Here is a 16,359-nt window from a genome sequence, read left to right as displayed (position 1 = left end):
TTTCAAATTTCTTCTCTGTGCCAATCTAGATAATCTCTTCTGATGCATGTTTGAGCTTACTAATGTTTCCATTATCTCTACCTAAGCTATTTAATCTATCCATTGCATGTATGATTTGAATAATCCTGTTTGTAATTTCCAGAGGTTATTTTTGATAATTTAAATAATATGCCTATTTGGGGGGGCTTGTTTCTCATCTTTTCTTCCTTTTTACATTTTTATTTTTATCTTTATTCCACTGAATTTTTTGCTATATATTTTATATCCTATATCCAAAGATCCCATTTTCTAAAGATGCTGGGTGTCTAAGGCTTCTCATTTTCCTTTGTTGTAGCATATTTACTTTTGTCTGGACTTATTTTATACTGTGTATCAATATTTGATATGCTTTATATGTAGGAATTTTGTACAATCATTTTACTATGTTGCTTTTGTTCCTGCTTGACATCCCAAGGATCTTCAAAGTATAAATGTAGACAATCAAGTCATGAAAAAGCAGATCTTTTGTTGTAATTGCATGGGTAGATATTCTCCATCTGGAGCTCAAAATAGGCAAACTTTTTTTGCTTATGATATCCCTCTTCTGGCATTATTCTGGCATCTCAGTTTCAGTTCTGTTTTTTGATTTTTTTATGGAATCTTCACGCCCCACCCCCACCAAGCCCTCAATTTCTATATCCATGCAATCATCAAGATCAAAATTCTAGAATACATAGATTAGTGCAAATTCCCAGTTTAGACAAAAGTTCACTTTCAACTAACCATTTTAATTTTTAGCTTCTTCATTTTTGATCCCTGGATATTTCTGTTACTCTCTTGTGAGCTCATTCAGGCAATTAAGAGGATATTTATAATGCTTTTATTTGGCATTTATAAGTGTCTTTTACATGAGACTATTTGCATTATTCATTCCACCATATAGTTGAATAATATCCTTCTGTGTGTGTGTGCATGTTGTAATAGAACATTTTTCTGATTAAGATAGCTAGCATGAATTTAACTTATAGAAAAAAAATTACCACAGCTCATGTATACTAACATGTATTATTTGCTCTAAGTGTATGTAGGATATGGATTACATGTGCTACATGAAGAACACACTTTTTCTCAATTGATGCTTTGCAAAAGGTTTAAAGTATAATGACTTCTTCCTTTAGATATAGTTATTCCACAGGAAATCTACAAATTGCAGTGGTTTATAACAAGTATAAAAGACAAATTGACTTAAATGTCACTTTGAATCTTATTTACAGTATTTTAAAGATAAATTGTTTCTTCATTTACGAATGAATCATTCATGCATTTCTAAGGAAGCCTTTGTTTGGTTGGTAGGCACTGATTATCTATGGAGCAACATCTATAAAACTAATACGCAGAAAAGATTACCAGTAATTTGGGCTCCAGGAATAATAATAATTTTTAAAGTCTTTTATGGATAGTATAAAAAAGAGTATTTGAACACCTATGCAATGTCTAAACTCATTTAAAAGAATTAGAACATAATGTAAGTCATAGAAAAAAATTGGCAAAGTTAATATCTTACAATGACTGCACAGAAATTTTCCAAGTGCTCCTTTACTTCTTTTCCATTTTCTTTTACTCTATTTCCATTTTCTTTTAAATCACTAATCACCTAATTTCCAAAAGCCACAGTCAATACCGAAGTCATTTACTAGCCTGATAGTCTGAGTATCATATGCCACATTATATAACTATATATGCCAATATAATCAAAATCTTAATGAAACCCAATTAAATTGTCTGTGCTGTAGCTATTCAGGTATCTTGTCTCTTTATTATAGAAGTCAATCTCATTTGTTAAGCCTTTTATAAATTTGAACTAAGCCAAGCAATATTTAGCTAATAGATGTTTTATTGAGATCCTGGGAAAAAAGCAACCATTTTTTTCACTATATTCTTAATTTTGTTTTGACTTCATTCCAATCTCCTGACTTTTTTTGTTCTGTACTGTGTTATGTAAAATGGGAGTTAGACTGATTTTTACTATTCTGAGAAGTATTATATGCACACAAGAATAAATAAAATATATGTGTAGCTTAGTTAAGTATTGATAAAAATCCATGTAACTATCACCTTCTTAAAAAGGATAACATTTCTAGTGCCCTTGAATCTTCTGTGTGTCCCTCTCCCAAATAGTACTTTCTGCAGAAATAATCACTCTCATTTCTGTGATAATATTTCCCTTATATTTTTTATTTTCATACACATTCACCATTTCAAAACACTGCTTTGGTTTGCTTGGTTTTAACCCATACTATGCATAATTATGTACCTTGCTTCTTGTGCTATACATTGTAAGGTAATTTCATATTGTTGAATACCACTATTTGTTTTTGTAATCTACGTTTTTATGTTGCTTGACTGTAACGAAATTTACTCATCCTAAGCTTGGTGAACATAACCAGGTAGACTAATTTGAAAAAAAAAAAAAAAAAAAAACTGCTAAGAATATGTTTGTACATGTCTTCCGGTACACATGAGCAAATACTATTCTGGATTACATATACATAAAATTGAATTGATACGTTACAGAATACAAATAAAATGTTCTACCTAATGTCCTCAAATGTACTAGTTTGTACATATTTTATCTACATTTTCACCTACAATTGGCATTTTCTGATTTGTATAAATGTTAATCTGGTACTTTTTAAATGAAATCTAATTGAGTTTTAATTTGCATTTCTTGGATTCCTAAATGAGTAGAAATATTTTTCACATGTGTTTGAGAGATTTTGATTTCCTCTTTTCTATAATGCTGTTTTTTTTTTAAAAAAATCTTTATAAAGCATATTTGATTAATACAAAGCTAAAATTGTCTTTCAAATGTAATTGTAATTTGCTGAGTTTTAGCTATATCATTTGTAGTTAAGGCTTCTTTAAGAAGCTCAGAGCATTTCATAAGGTTTAGTAAATTTAGTGTAGTACTAAAGAAATAAATTATAAAACCTAGGTGAGTGAAACTAGTTGATCTCAGAGAGCATGTGAATAAACTAGAACTGATATTCCATCAACTTAATAAAAATATGAATGATTTTGAATAACAAGCTTATGTAAGTTTATTAAAACTACTTTGTGAAGTTTTCATAGAAAACATGTATTTTAAGATGGATTTGAATTGGCTAGTAAAAGCATCCCATTGAACACTAACCTTGAAGTATTTCCTTTGAAGTAGTTAGAAATGGTATGCTTGGGAAAAAAAAAATTCTGAGATTCCTATCATGCTACCCAATATGTTTAATAAGATGAGATTACCACAAATAATCATGGACAAAGTGATAATAAAATAGTAGTGGAGAATATACACTAACATTTTAATGCATCCGGTGAGTAGGACAGGAGTTCAAGAGGTAGTCTGTGAGCAACAAAGATAAGGCGATGGATGTGTTCTTCTTTAAAGATGACTAAGATCTGTACTGTCAAAAAAAAAAAACCCTCAAAATGGATAAATATGATGGATGGATAAAGATAAAGGGAGATTTTGGTACAGGAAAACCATTTATTGAATGCTTTCTTAAAGCAAACATTAAGCTTGAGACTCATGGCATATGCATGAGTCCTAGTTTTTAAATTATTTAAAATTGGAGAAATACTGATGTTAGGTCAATTTTTGTCTATCATGTATGGCCTGATAATACCATAATTGACATATTATCTCTAATGTAATATCTTAAAACTGGAAGTGTCTTTTTCTTTTCTTCCTTTCTGCCTCCATCCCTCCCACCTGATCCCACCCTCCATCCCTTTTTCCCTTCCTTCCCTGGCTTGCTTTTAATTAGTTTTGTTATAATCTACCAGGTGTGGGTGGTAGGGGACATTTTCCAACACTTCTCACATAAACTCAAATTTTAGGTTATTCTTTGCAGGAAAACAGGATCATCATTGTTTACAAGGTTATTCCTGAGTTGCAGAAATTTTCTTTCCATATTTATTCCCTGTATTCTTCTATTCAGTCTTGCCACAACTAGACAAACAGAAAGCACAAGGGTACCCTTTCCTGCATCTAGAGGTAGAAACCTCAGCGGCACACAGTAACTGCTCCAGATCTGTCAAATAGATGCATTAATTGTCTAAATATCAATTTTTCATGCTTAAAACAATTGTTTTAAACATTTCCTTATGTGCATTCAATCCGTATGAAGGAAATTTTCTGGCAAATATTTAATTAGTTTTATTCAAAATATCTGATTAAAGTAGCAAATGCCGTTGGGCTAGAATTATATGGCTTTTGTCTTTTTTTTTTTTTTTTAATGGCATTGTTGAAATGATGTTAGCAAGGTGGCAGAACAGGAGATCAGCTGCATTCTTCCACAGACCAAAGTCTCTTTGTGGAAGCTTTAGTATTTAGGCTGCAGGTTGTGAAACCCTCATGGAGTCCAAGACCTAGGCGGGGTCATTTTGAGAGTGAGGACCCACACCCAGGTGATAGATACATTAACTGTGTTTCTGAATTCAAACCTGGAAACACCCCCATTTCCTGAAGAGCTTGGCTAGAGTCTAGTTTGGCCTTGAGCCTGCTACCAAATGTTACCAAGGAGTCCAAAAGGAGTCACAATAGTTCCTCGGCAGAAAGGCTCATGTGTTCATCAATATTGGTCTTGGCAGTTGACTTGAAAATTATTTTTGTAACTAGGCTCTAGCCCCACTCTGCAACAGTCTCAGCTTAGTATTGCTTGTATAAGGACCCATCTGTGCAACTGGGACAGGCTTGCCAGCCTCTGTCCCACAGCAGATCCTGAAGGGGCCTAGTCTCAGCTCCAGAGCCCTCTTGCTAGTCAGAGAGCTATCAAAAAGCACAGGGAACTTCTGGGAGACATGCCTATCTATGCCAACTGGACAGGCTTGGTAACCTTCATCCCACAGCACACCCTAAAGGAGACCTGTCTCTGCTCCAGCATCCCTTTGCTGCAACTCCAGAGTTACCTTGAGTGCACAGAGAACTCCTGGGAGACAGATCAGGACAATATTCAAAACAGAAGTTTTGGAAAAGGCCTTGTCATCTCCAGCCTCTCTGTGATGTTGGAGCAATTCTGCTCATACAGGGAACTGTTGGGTGTCCTGTTGGCAGTTGCCACTGAGTTAGCTTGCCAACATGAGTCCCATGGCAGATTCTGACTTATCTTTGAAGTTTGGTTTCAGCCCCCCAAAGCTGTGGTCTGGAAGCAGTTCTACCCAGCCAGTATCCTGTCAGGATATGAACCTATCTGAGTCTCTGTGGCAGCCTTGCCAAGCTCTGTCCCTCAGTGATTCATTAAGCACCCCTGGATCTTGGCACTGGCCCTCTTGTTTGAGAACTAAGACTAGTTTGGCCTTCTAGAGACCCTGAAAAAAGCAAATTCACTACTGCTCCTTCAGGCTGACATCCTGACCTCAGTAACACTGTGGATATTGAAACATCCCTATAAATTACCTGCATCCCCTCTCAACTACAGTCTAAGAGCAGGCCTGTCTATCCAGGGACCCACTGGGAGACATGCCTATCCCCCGAAGACAGGCCTGAAAAATCTCAGTGTCAGTTGTGGACCTGAAACAACCCTGTGTCTCAGTTGTAGCTCATCTCAGCCATGGACTGGAGTAGTATGGACAACTCAGGAATTCAACTAATTACCCAACGGATGTCCTTCCAGAGACTCATAAAAAGCCAATATACCCATAGGCATACCTGGTAACAGGCCTAATGTCTGAACTCTAAAGGGGACACTCATCCTAGGGCAAGCCCCAAAGATCAAGGTCCTGAAGACAGTATAGCCCACCCAGTGATAAGGTAGGACCCACACTCACTAGGGCCCCTAGGAATAGGCCAACTGTGGTCTCCACTGTAGACCCAGCATCAGCCACAATACCTGGATTTAACCCCATTCAACTACAACCCCAGAGTCAATTTCATCAGCCCAGAGACCTTACAGGGAAGTACTTTAACTCATTGAAACTAGTCTACAGGTCTCTAAGAGAAGTTTGCTTCTTCAAATACACATATATTTATGCAAGGCTACATGGATAACAAAGATTAAGGCAAACATGACACCACCAAAGGAAACAATAAAGGCTTAATAACTGACCTCAAGGAAATAGAGTTATATAGATTGCCTGAAAAAGAATTCAAAATAATCATCTTAAACTCAAAGAGACGCAAGAAAATGCAGAGAGACAACTAAATGAAATTAGGAAAACAATGCATGATCACAATGAGAAGTTTAATAAAGAAATATAAGTGCTTTGTCTCCTAGCTCCCAGGCTCTGAGCCCAGATCCCGTCTCCACTGTTCCATCTCCTCCACTCCAGGAGCTCCTTGGTGACTCTATCATAGCCCCTGTTATCCCGTGACCTGCAGGTACTGGGAGATCCATAGGGAGGACAGCAGAACATCCGGAGGCCAGGAAGTGGGAGTGTTAACATTCAGGGATGTGGCCATAGAATTCTCCCCAGAAGAGTGGGAATGCCTGGACTATGCTCAGCAGCATTTGTATAGGGATGTGATGTTAGAGAACTACAGAAACCTCGTCTCCTTGGGTCTTGCTATCTTTAAGCCAGACTTGATTACCTGTCTGGAGCAAAGAAAAGAGCCCTGAAATTTGAAGAGACAGGAGACAGTAGCCAAACACCCAGCTGGCTCTTTTCATTTTACTGCAGAGATAATGCCAGAGCACGACATAAAAGATTCATTTAAAAAAGTGATTCTGAGAAAATATAGAAGCTGTGACCTTACTAATTTACATTTAAAGAAAGACTACCAAAATGTGAGTAATTGAAAGGGAGCAGAAAAGCAGTTACAATGGCCTTTATCAACGTTTGTCAACTACCCATAGCAAAATCTGTCAATGTAATAAATGTGGCAAAGCTTTTGAGTTGCGCTCAATCTTCACTGAACATAAAATTTTTAGCAGAGAAATGCTACAAATGTGAAGAATGTGGCAAAGACTGTAGGTTGTTCTCAGATTTTACTAGACATAAGAGAATTCATACTGCAGAGAGATGCTACAAATGTGAAGAATGTGGCAAAGCCTTTAAAAAGTTCTCAAACCTTACTAAACATAGAGTTCATATAGGAGAGAAACCCTACAGATGTGAAAAATGTGACAAAACTGTTACCTGCTCCTCAACCCTTCTTAAACACTAGAGAAATCATACTGGAGACAGATGCTACAAATGTGAAGAATGTGGCAAAGCCTTTAAGTGCTTCTCAGACCTTACTATTCATAAGAGAATTCATACTGGAGAGAAACCCTACAAATGTGAAGAATGTAACAAAGCCTACAGGTAGTTCTCAGACCTTGCTAAACATAAGATAATTCATACTGGAGATAAACCCTATAAATGTAATGAACTTGGAAAAGCTTTTAAGTGGTTCTCAGCCCTTAGTAAACATAAGAAAATTCATACTGTAGAGAAACTCTACATCAGTGAAGATTGTGGCAAAGCCTTTACCTGCCCTTCAACCCTTGTTAACCACAAGAGAATTCATATGGAAAAGAGACCTTACAAATGTGAAGAATGTGGCAAAACCTTTAATTGCTTCTCAAACCTTACTAATCATGAAAGAATTCACACTGGAGAGAAACCCTACAAAATGTGGAGAATGTGGCAAAGCATTGAGCTGGTTCTCACACCTCATTAGATGTTAGCAAATGCATACTAGAGAGAAACAACATTAAATAGGATAGTTGTATAGAGCTTTTAATACAATGCCTGCCTCCAGTAAGTACTCAGTAAATGGAAGCTGCATATGTTGTTCTCTGTCTACGAAAGCTGCTTTTCAACTTGGGGGTTGTGGACTGTGGTCAGTCTCCAGCTTGTGTATTACTTATCTGGCCTCTGCTACTCCTTTATTTGAAGTCATTCTGTCCAATAGACTAGCAGTTTTCCAAGTGTGGACACCAAGCCAGCATCCCAGCATCACCTGGGAACTTGTTAGAAATGCAGATTACTGAGATTCATTCCAGATTTACTGACTCAGGAATCCTGGGAGTGGAGATCAGACATGTCTTAACAAGGCCTCCAGAGTATTCTGATATGCATTCAAGTTTGGGAACCACTGAAATAGACTATCACTCACCAAACCACTACCTGAGTCAGGCTTCCCTGATTGATTTTAAGACAGGCTGAAGGCAGCATGGAATATTATTGCATTAAGATAAATATCAACAACCCAGAATTGTTACACTGTTCTATGACTTATTTGTTGTAAGATATTAAGCAGTTCAGTTAATTTTTCCGAGCTTCAGTTTCCTGCCCTGTCAAATGGGAATCTATCCTGTTCTGCTGCTCTTCTGCTGTGGTGTAGTAGACCTCCACAAAAAAATTAAAACTACCTTATTAAAACGGATACTTCAAAGGGGAAAAAGGAATGATAATTGCTATTGAATTTGAAATTCAGATTTGTAAATCATTTTTTCTTTTATATAATCAGTAAAAGAGATTAAAATTCAATAAACTTTGGGTAGTTTACCTGCAGGCTTTCCACTTTTACCCTTTAAAACACATGTAAAAGGCCTTGTCAATCTCCTGTACCTTTGCTCTTGACCTTATAATTTTACTCTCAACACAGCTCACACCATTTGAAGTGAAAAGAACAATAAACAAGACAAGGGAAGGAAAGGGAAATGAGCCAGTTTAGCAGTCAGCCACCAAAATGTAGCAGTAGCCAGGTTCTTTAGGTCCTGGCCTAAATACTGAAACACAACACTGTTCTGCCTACTGAAGATGGGATTGTTGTAATAGATTTTCCCGTTTATAAGAAAATTTAAGTTTTGTAAACTTTTATTATAAATTTAATGCCTCTAATTTCTGTCCTGCCCTGCATATACTGTCTTATATAGTTGTTGAGATCTTTAAATAAGATGAATTATATCTGATAGGATTCTTTGGAACTCAAATAACAGAAAACCTAAGAAATACTGGCTTAAGAAAGAAAGAAGGGAGCAGTTGAGAAAGAGGAATAAGAAGTAGGAGGAAGAGGGACGGAGAAAGAAAAAGGGGAAAGGAAAGGGGAAGGAAGATAATGTACTCTCTTGCCTAGTATCAGCAAGTGAGGTATATCCAGATACAGACACAAGGCACTATTAGGTCATAGACTCTTGTTTTAGTGTTGGCTTCTTTCCAAATTAGGATCGCCTCTTACAGTTGAACCATCTCAGCAGATTCTGTCGATTTGGGGCCACACACTTCTAGGTGCAGATCCAGGGAGAAAATTTGAGAGTCTTCACTCCAGTATTTCCATCTGAAGGCTCACAGCATGCCATTGGCTCAGAAAAGGTCATGTGTCCACCGCTGAGCCAATCATAGTGTTAGAATGGCTATGATGGGCTTACACCCACAGCAGAGACACAAAAACTGAGAATGGGAAAGAAGTGGATTCCCAGAGAGAGAGAGAGTGAGCAGTGCTTGATGAGCAGGTGAAGCACAGATGTCTATTCTCTTTACTTGCAAGTGCTGGAGTTAGCAAGACTCTGAAATTTAGCGACATATTTAACCCTAGACACTCTTATCCACCCCTCATTAAATAAACTTTGCAAGCCTACCATGCCTCTCCAGTTGACTGCCCCTACCATGCACTGAGAGTGCCTTCTCTTATGAGCCATGGAAAGCTGCAGGGATTATCTGGGTGGCTGCTATGCCTCAGCATTAAAAAGTATGAAAATAGCTGATTCTCATTCTTGCTCTACCACCTATTCAGTACACAAACTTGTATTAAGTTTCTTAACCTCTCTGTCTTATTTTCCAGACATGAGATCAGTGCCTGCCCCACAGGGATAATGGGATAACTGAAAGAGGTCAATATGTAAAATGGTTAGATCTGGCTTCTAGTTGTACTCACTAAGTTCCCTTCTCTAGGGTAAAAAAGGGGCATCTGATATGGAAGTAGCACTGTGGGAAATTCAGCTTACAGATCTCAGGTAACTCAGCACACTGCTCTAGTGAGAACTCTATAAATAATGGCAGAAGCCTTAGATCAGGGAAGGAACTCAAGAGGTGGTCCCAGAAGTTCCAGTCTTTAGGCTGGTGTGGCAAAGTTAAACCCATCTTATTGGTGACTCAAAAAGAGGTGGAATGAGTTACTAAAGTTTGCAAAATTAATTCCATTAATTGATATTTACTTATTGAGCAACTGCTATGTGCCAGATACTTGGGGATGTAATAATACGTGAGACAGATTTTGTGTCTCTCTTAAGTATAGTATGGTGAGGAAGACAGAAATGAAGTAAATAATACAGGCATGGGCAAAAACTTCATGACTAAAACACCAAAAAGCAATGGCAACAAAAGCCAAAATTGACAAATTGGATTTAATTAAACTAAAGAGCTTCTGCACAGCAAAAGAAACTATCATCAGAGTGAACAGGCAATTGACAGAATGGGAGAAAATTTTTGCAATCTATTCTTCTGACGAAGGGCTAATATCCAGAATCTACAAGGAAATTAAACAAATTTACAAAAACAAAAACAAAACAAAACAAAACAAAAAAACACAAACAACCCCATGAAATATAAGCAAAGGATACGAACAAACACTTCTCAAAAGAAGACATTTATGTGGCTTTACAGTTGAACCATCTCAGCAGATTCTGTCAATTTGGGGCCACACACTTCTAGGTGCAGATCCAGGGAGAAAATTCTCTCTGGGAATCCACTGCTTTCCCATTCTCAGTTTTTGTGTCTCTGCTGTGGGTGTAAGCCAATCAGAGCCATTCTAACACCATGATTGGCTCAGCGATGGGCACATGACCTTTTCTGAGCCAATAGCATGCTGTGAGCCTTCAGATGGAAATACTGGAGTGAAAACATGAAAAAAAGCTCATCATCACTGATCATTAGAGAAATGCAAATCAAAACCAGAATGAGATACCATCTCACAATAGTTAGAATGGCAATCATTAAAATGTCAGGAAACAACAGATGCTGGAGAGGATGCAGAGAAATAGGAACGCTTTTACACTGTTGGTGGGAGTATAAATTAGTTCAACCATTGTGGAAGACAGTATGGTGATTCTTCAAGGATCTAGAACTAGAAATACCATTTGACGCAGCAATCCCATTACTGGATATATACCCAAAGGATTATAAATTATTCTACTATAAAGATACATGCATACGTATGTTTATTGCAACACTGTTCACAAAAGCAAAGAGTTGGAACCAACCCAAATTCCCATCAATGATAGACTGGATAAAGAAAATGTGGCACAGATACACCATTGAATACTATGCAGCCATAAGAAAGGATGAGTTCATGTCCATTGCAGGGACATGGATGAAGCTGGAAACCATCATTCTCAGCAAACTAACACAGGAACAGAAAACCAAATACCACATATTCTCACTCATAAGTGGGAGTTGAACAATGAGAACACATGGACACAGGGAGGGGAATATCACACACTGGGGCCTGTCAAGGGGTGGAAGGCTAGAGGAGGGATAGCATTAGGAGAAATACCTAATGTAGATGACGGGTTGATGGGTGCAGCAAACCACCATGGCACGTGTATACCTAACAAACCTGCATGTTCTGCACATGTATCCCAGAAATTAAAGTATAGTAAAAAAAGAAGAAATAAAAAAGAAATAGAAGCAATAAAAAAGAAATCCTAGAGCTGAATAATAAAACATAACTAAAAATTTCAATAGAAACTTCCAATAACAGACTCAATTATGTAGAAGAAAAATCAGTAAACTCAAAGACAGGTCATTTGAAATTAGCAAATTACAGGGACAAAAAAAAGAGTAAAAAAGCACAAGGAATCCATCAGACATCATTAAATATACAATTATGGCAGTACCTGAAGGAGAAGAAAGAGACAAAAAGTCAAAAATCTTATTCAAATAAATACTTTGTGAAAACTTCCCAATTTTTTGTTTGTTTTGTTTTGTTTCTGAGACAGAGTCTCACTATCGCCCAGGCTGGAGTGCAGTGGTGTGATCTTGGCTGGCTGCAACATCCTGATCCTGGGCTACAGCAATTCTCTCACCTCAGCCTCCAGAGTAGCTAGGATTAGAGGTACATGCCACCACGCCCGGCTAATTTTTGTATTTTTAGTAGAGATGGAATTTTGCCACGTTGGCCAGGTTGGTCTCGAACTCCTGGCATCAAGTGATCCACCTGCCTTGGCCTCCCAAAGTGATGGGATTACAGTCGTGAGCCACCGTGCCTGGACCCAAATCTTAAAAAAAAAAAAAAAATTATTTAATTTTAAGTTCCAGGATACATGTGCAGGTTGTGCAGGTTTGTTACATAGTTAAATGCATGCCATGGTGGTTTGCTGGAAGCCATTATCCTCAGCAAACTTCCCAAATCTTGGGAGGCATAGGGATATACAGATTCAGGAACCTCACAGGATGCCAAGCAAAATCAGTTCAAAAAACACTATGAGACACAATGTAATCAAATTGTTGACAGCCAAACGGAAAGAGAGAACCTAGAAAGTGGCAAGAGAGAAGAAACTCATTACATATAAAGTATCTACCATAAGGTTATCAGTAGACTTCTCAACAAAATGCTTGGAAGATAGGAGGGAGTGGAATGGCATATTCAAAGTGTTTGAAAGAAAAAGGGAATCACCAAATCAAGCATACTATATGGTGAAAAACTGCCCATCAGCAATATAGAAAAGAAGAAAATGTCACAAGACAAACAAAAGCTAAAGGCATTCATTATGAGACCAACATTACAAGAAATGCTAAAGGAATTTCTTAAAGGTGAAACAAATGGATAAGTAACAATATAAAAATATTTGGAAGTGTAAAACTCACTGATCGAGGTAAATATGTAGTCAAATTCAGAATATTCTACTACTTTAAGAGTATAAATCACTGTTAACAGAAGAGTTTTAAAAAGGTGTATTAAAAACAACTATAGAGTTATATAGAAGAAATAAGACCTAGTGCTTGATAAATCAGTAAGGTGGCAATAGTTAATATTAATCTGTTGAACACTTCAAAACAGCTAGAAGAAAACAATTCACATTTTCTTAGCATAAAGAAAATATAAATATTTAAGGTTACGAATATCCCAAATACCCTGATTGGATTATATGAATATATCAAATTATCACATGCACTTTCAAATTATGTACATCTATTATGTACCAATAAAATAAAAAAGTAACAATTATAGCTATAAATAATTGGTTAATCATACATGACATAAATAAGTGTAAAGTATGACATCAATAGCATAAAATGTGTTGAATGAAAAGTAGAATTGTGGAGTTTTTTTATGTGATTGAAGTTAAGGTACTATAAGCTTATATTAGGACATTAATACTATAAGATGTTCACAACTAAAAGAAATAGAGAACCAGGAGCAAACCAATCCCAAAGCTAGCGGGAGACAAGACATAACCAAAATCAGAACTGAATTGAAGGAGATAGAAACACACAAAAAAGTTAGAAAAATTAACGAACCTAGGAGCTGGTTTTTTGATAAAATTAATATAATAGATCACTATCTATACTAATAAAGAAAAAAGAGAGAAGATTCAAATAAACACAATCAGAAATGATAAGGGGGTATTACCACTGTCCCCAAAGAAATACGAACACCATGAGAGATTATAAATGCCTCTATACATATAAACTAGACATTTTAGAAGAAATTGATAACATCCTGGAGACATACACCCTCCCAACACTGAACTAGGAAGAAATTGAATCCCTGAACAGATCAAACATGAGTTCTGAAATTGAGGCAGTAATATATAGCCTACCAACCAAAAAACAGCCAGGACCAGAGAGATTGACAGCCGAATTCTACCAGATGTACAGAGAAGAGCTGATTCCATTCCTACTGAAATTATTCCAAAAAATTGACAAGGACTCCTCTCTCATTCTATGAAGCCAACATCATCCTGATACCAAAACCTGGCAGTGGTATGGCAAAACAAGAAAACTTCAGGCCAATATCCTTGATGAACATCGATGCAAAAGTCCTCAACGAAATATGAGCAAACCAAATCCAGCAGCACATCAAAAAGCTTACCCATCACAATCAAGTAGGCTTCATCTTGGGATGCGAGGTTGGTTCAACATATGCAAACCAATAAATGTGATTTATTACATAAACAGAATGAGAGACAAAACCACATAATTATCTCAATAGACGCAGAAAAGGCTTTCAATAAAACTCAATATCCCTTCATCTTAAATACTCTCAATAAAGTAGGTATTGAAGGAACATACCCCAAAATAAGAGCCATATATGACAAACCCAGCATCTATAAGAAACTTAAACAAACTTACAAAAAGAAACAACCTCATTAAAAAGTAGGCAAAAGACATGAACAGATGCTTTTCAAAAGAAGATATACATGCAGCCAACAAGCATATGAAAAACAGCTGGAAGCATTCCCCTGGAAAACTGGCACAAGACAAGGATGCCCTCTCTCACCACCCCTATTCAAGTTCATACTGGAAATTCTGGTCACGACAATCAGGCAAGAGAAAGATATAATGGGAATTCAAATAGGAAGAGAGGAAGTCAAACTATTCCTGTCTGCAGATGACATGATTCTATATCTAGAAAACCCATCATCTCGGCCTATCCTAAAAGTTTCTTAAGCTGATAAGCAACTTCAGCGAAATGTCAGTGTAAAAAATTAACGCGCAAAAATTGCTAGCATTCCTATACACCAACAACAGTCAAGCCAAGAGCCAAATCACAAACAAATACCCATTCACAGTCACAACAAAAATAATATCTAGGAGTACAGCTAATTATGGAGGTAAAAGATCTCTAAAAGAACTACAAACCACTGCTTAGAGAAATCAGAGATGACACAAACAAACGGAAAAACATTTCACATTCATAGATAGGAAGAATAAATATAGTTAAAATGGACATACTGCCCAAATCAAAACCACAATGAGAAACCATCTCACACCATTAAGAATGAGATACTATGTCATGCCAATTAGGATGGGTATTATTAAAAAGTTTAAAAAAAAAAGATGCTGGTGAGGTTGTGGAGAAAAGGGAACACTTATGACTTGGTGGGAGCAAATTGGCATTCAACCATTGTGGAAGACAGTGTGTCGATTCTTTAAAGACCTAGAGACAGAAATACCATTCAACCCAGCAATCTCATTACTGGGTATACACCCAAAAGGTGGGCAGATCACGAGATCGGGAGATAGAGAATATCCTGGCCAACATGGTGAAATCCTGTCTCTACTAAAATACAAAGAATTAGCCGGGCATGGAGGTGAGCACCTGTAGTCCCAGCTATGCGGGAGGCTGAGGGAGGGGAATCTCTTGAACCTAGGAGGTGGAGATTGGAGTGAGTCAAAATTGTGCCACTGCACTCCAGCCTGGTGATAGAGTGAGACTCCATCTAAAAAATTACCTATCTATCTATCTATCTATCTATCTATCTATCTATCTATCTAGATAAATCTTTCTATTATAAAGACACATGCACATATATGTGCATTGCAGCACTATTTACAATAGCAAAGATATGGAATCAACCTAAATGCCCATTGATGATAGACTGAATAAAGAAAATGTGGAATATACAAACCATAGAATGCTATGCATCCTTAAAAAATAATAATAAAATAATAAAATAATGAGATAATGCCCTTTGCAGGGACATGGATGGAACTGGAGGCCATTATCCTCAGCAAACTAACTCAGGAACAGAAAACCAAATAACACATGTTCTGTCCTAAGTGGGAGCTAACTTATGAGAATACATGGACACAAAGAGGGGAACAACACATATTGGGGCCTACTTAAGAGTGGAGGGTTGAAAGATGGAGAGGGCCAGGAAAAATAATGGGTACTAGGCTTCATACCTTGGTGATGAAATAATCTGTACAACAAACCCCCATGACACGTTTATTTATGTAACAAACCTGCAAATGTATCCCTGTAAAAAAGACAAAATGTAGCATAAGTGTCCTCTTGTTGTAATAAAAAAAAAAACTACAAGATGTTTTATGTAAGCCTCATTGTAAGCACACACAAAATAAAAGCTGTTGCAGATACACAAAAGATAAAGGGAAAGGGAAAGAATCAAAATATATCATTAGAAAAATACAAGTCACCAAAAAGGACAGCAAGATTGGAAGAGAGGAATATGATAACTGCAAAACAGTGAGTAAAGATGAACCAAATGCCAGTAGCAAGTCCTTATTTATCAATACTTACTTTAAATATAAATCGATTCAATTATACAAAAGACAGAGTAGATGAATGAATTTATAACAAAATCGAGATGAAACAATATGCCATTTACAAGAGACTCATCTTAGCCATAAGACACACATAGAATGAGAGTGAACAGATGGAAAAAGATATTCCAGGCAAATGATAACCAGAAAAGAACAGAGTTGGCTACTCTT

At 36.8% G+C, this 16,359-nt stretch overlaps 1 pseudogene; it reads left to right on the top strand.

Annotated features, from left to right (window-relative positions):
• The window catches only part of LOC129492684 (zinc finger protein 736-like), a 37,821-nt pseudogene extending 30,148 nt beyond the window's left edge, over window positions 1–7,673 (top strand).
• The last annotated feature ends 8,686 nt before the right edge of the window (window positions 7,674–16,359 follow it).

The sequence above is a fragment of the Symphalangus syndactylus genome, chromosome 11 (genome assembly GCF_028878055.3).
Source record: "Symphalangus syndactylus isolate Jambi chromosome 11, NHGRI_mSymSyn1-v2.1_pri, whole genome shotgun sequence".
Lineage (NCBI taxonomy): Eukaryota > Metazoa > Chordata > Mammalia > Primates > Hylobatidae > Symphalangus > Symphalangus syndactylus.
This window is presented reverse-complemented; position numbering and strand designations above follow the sequence as displayed.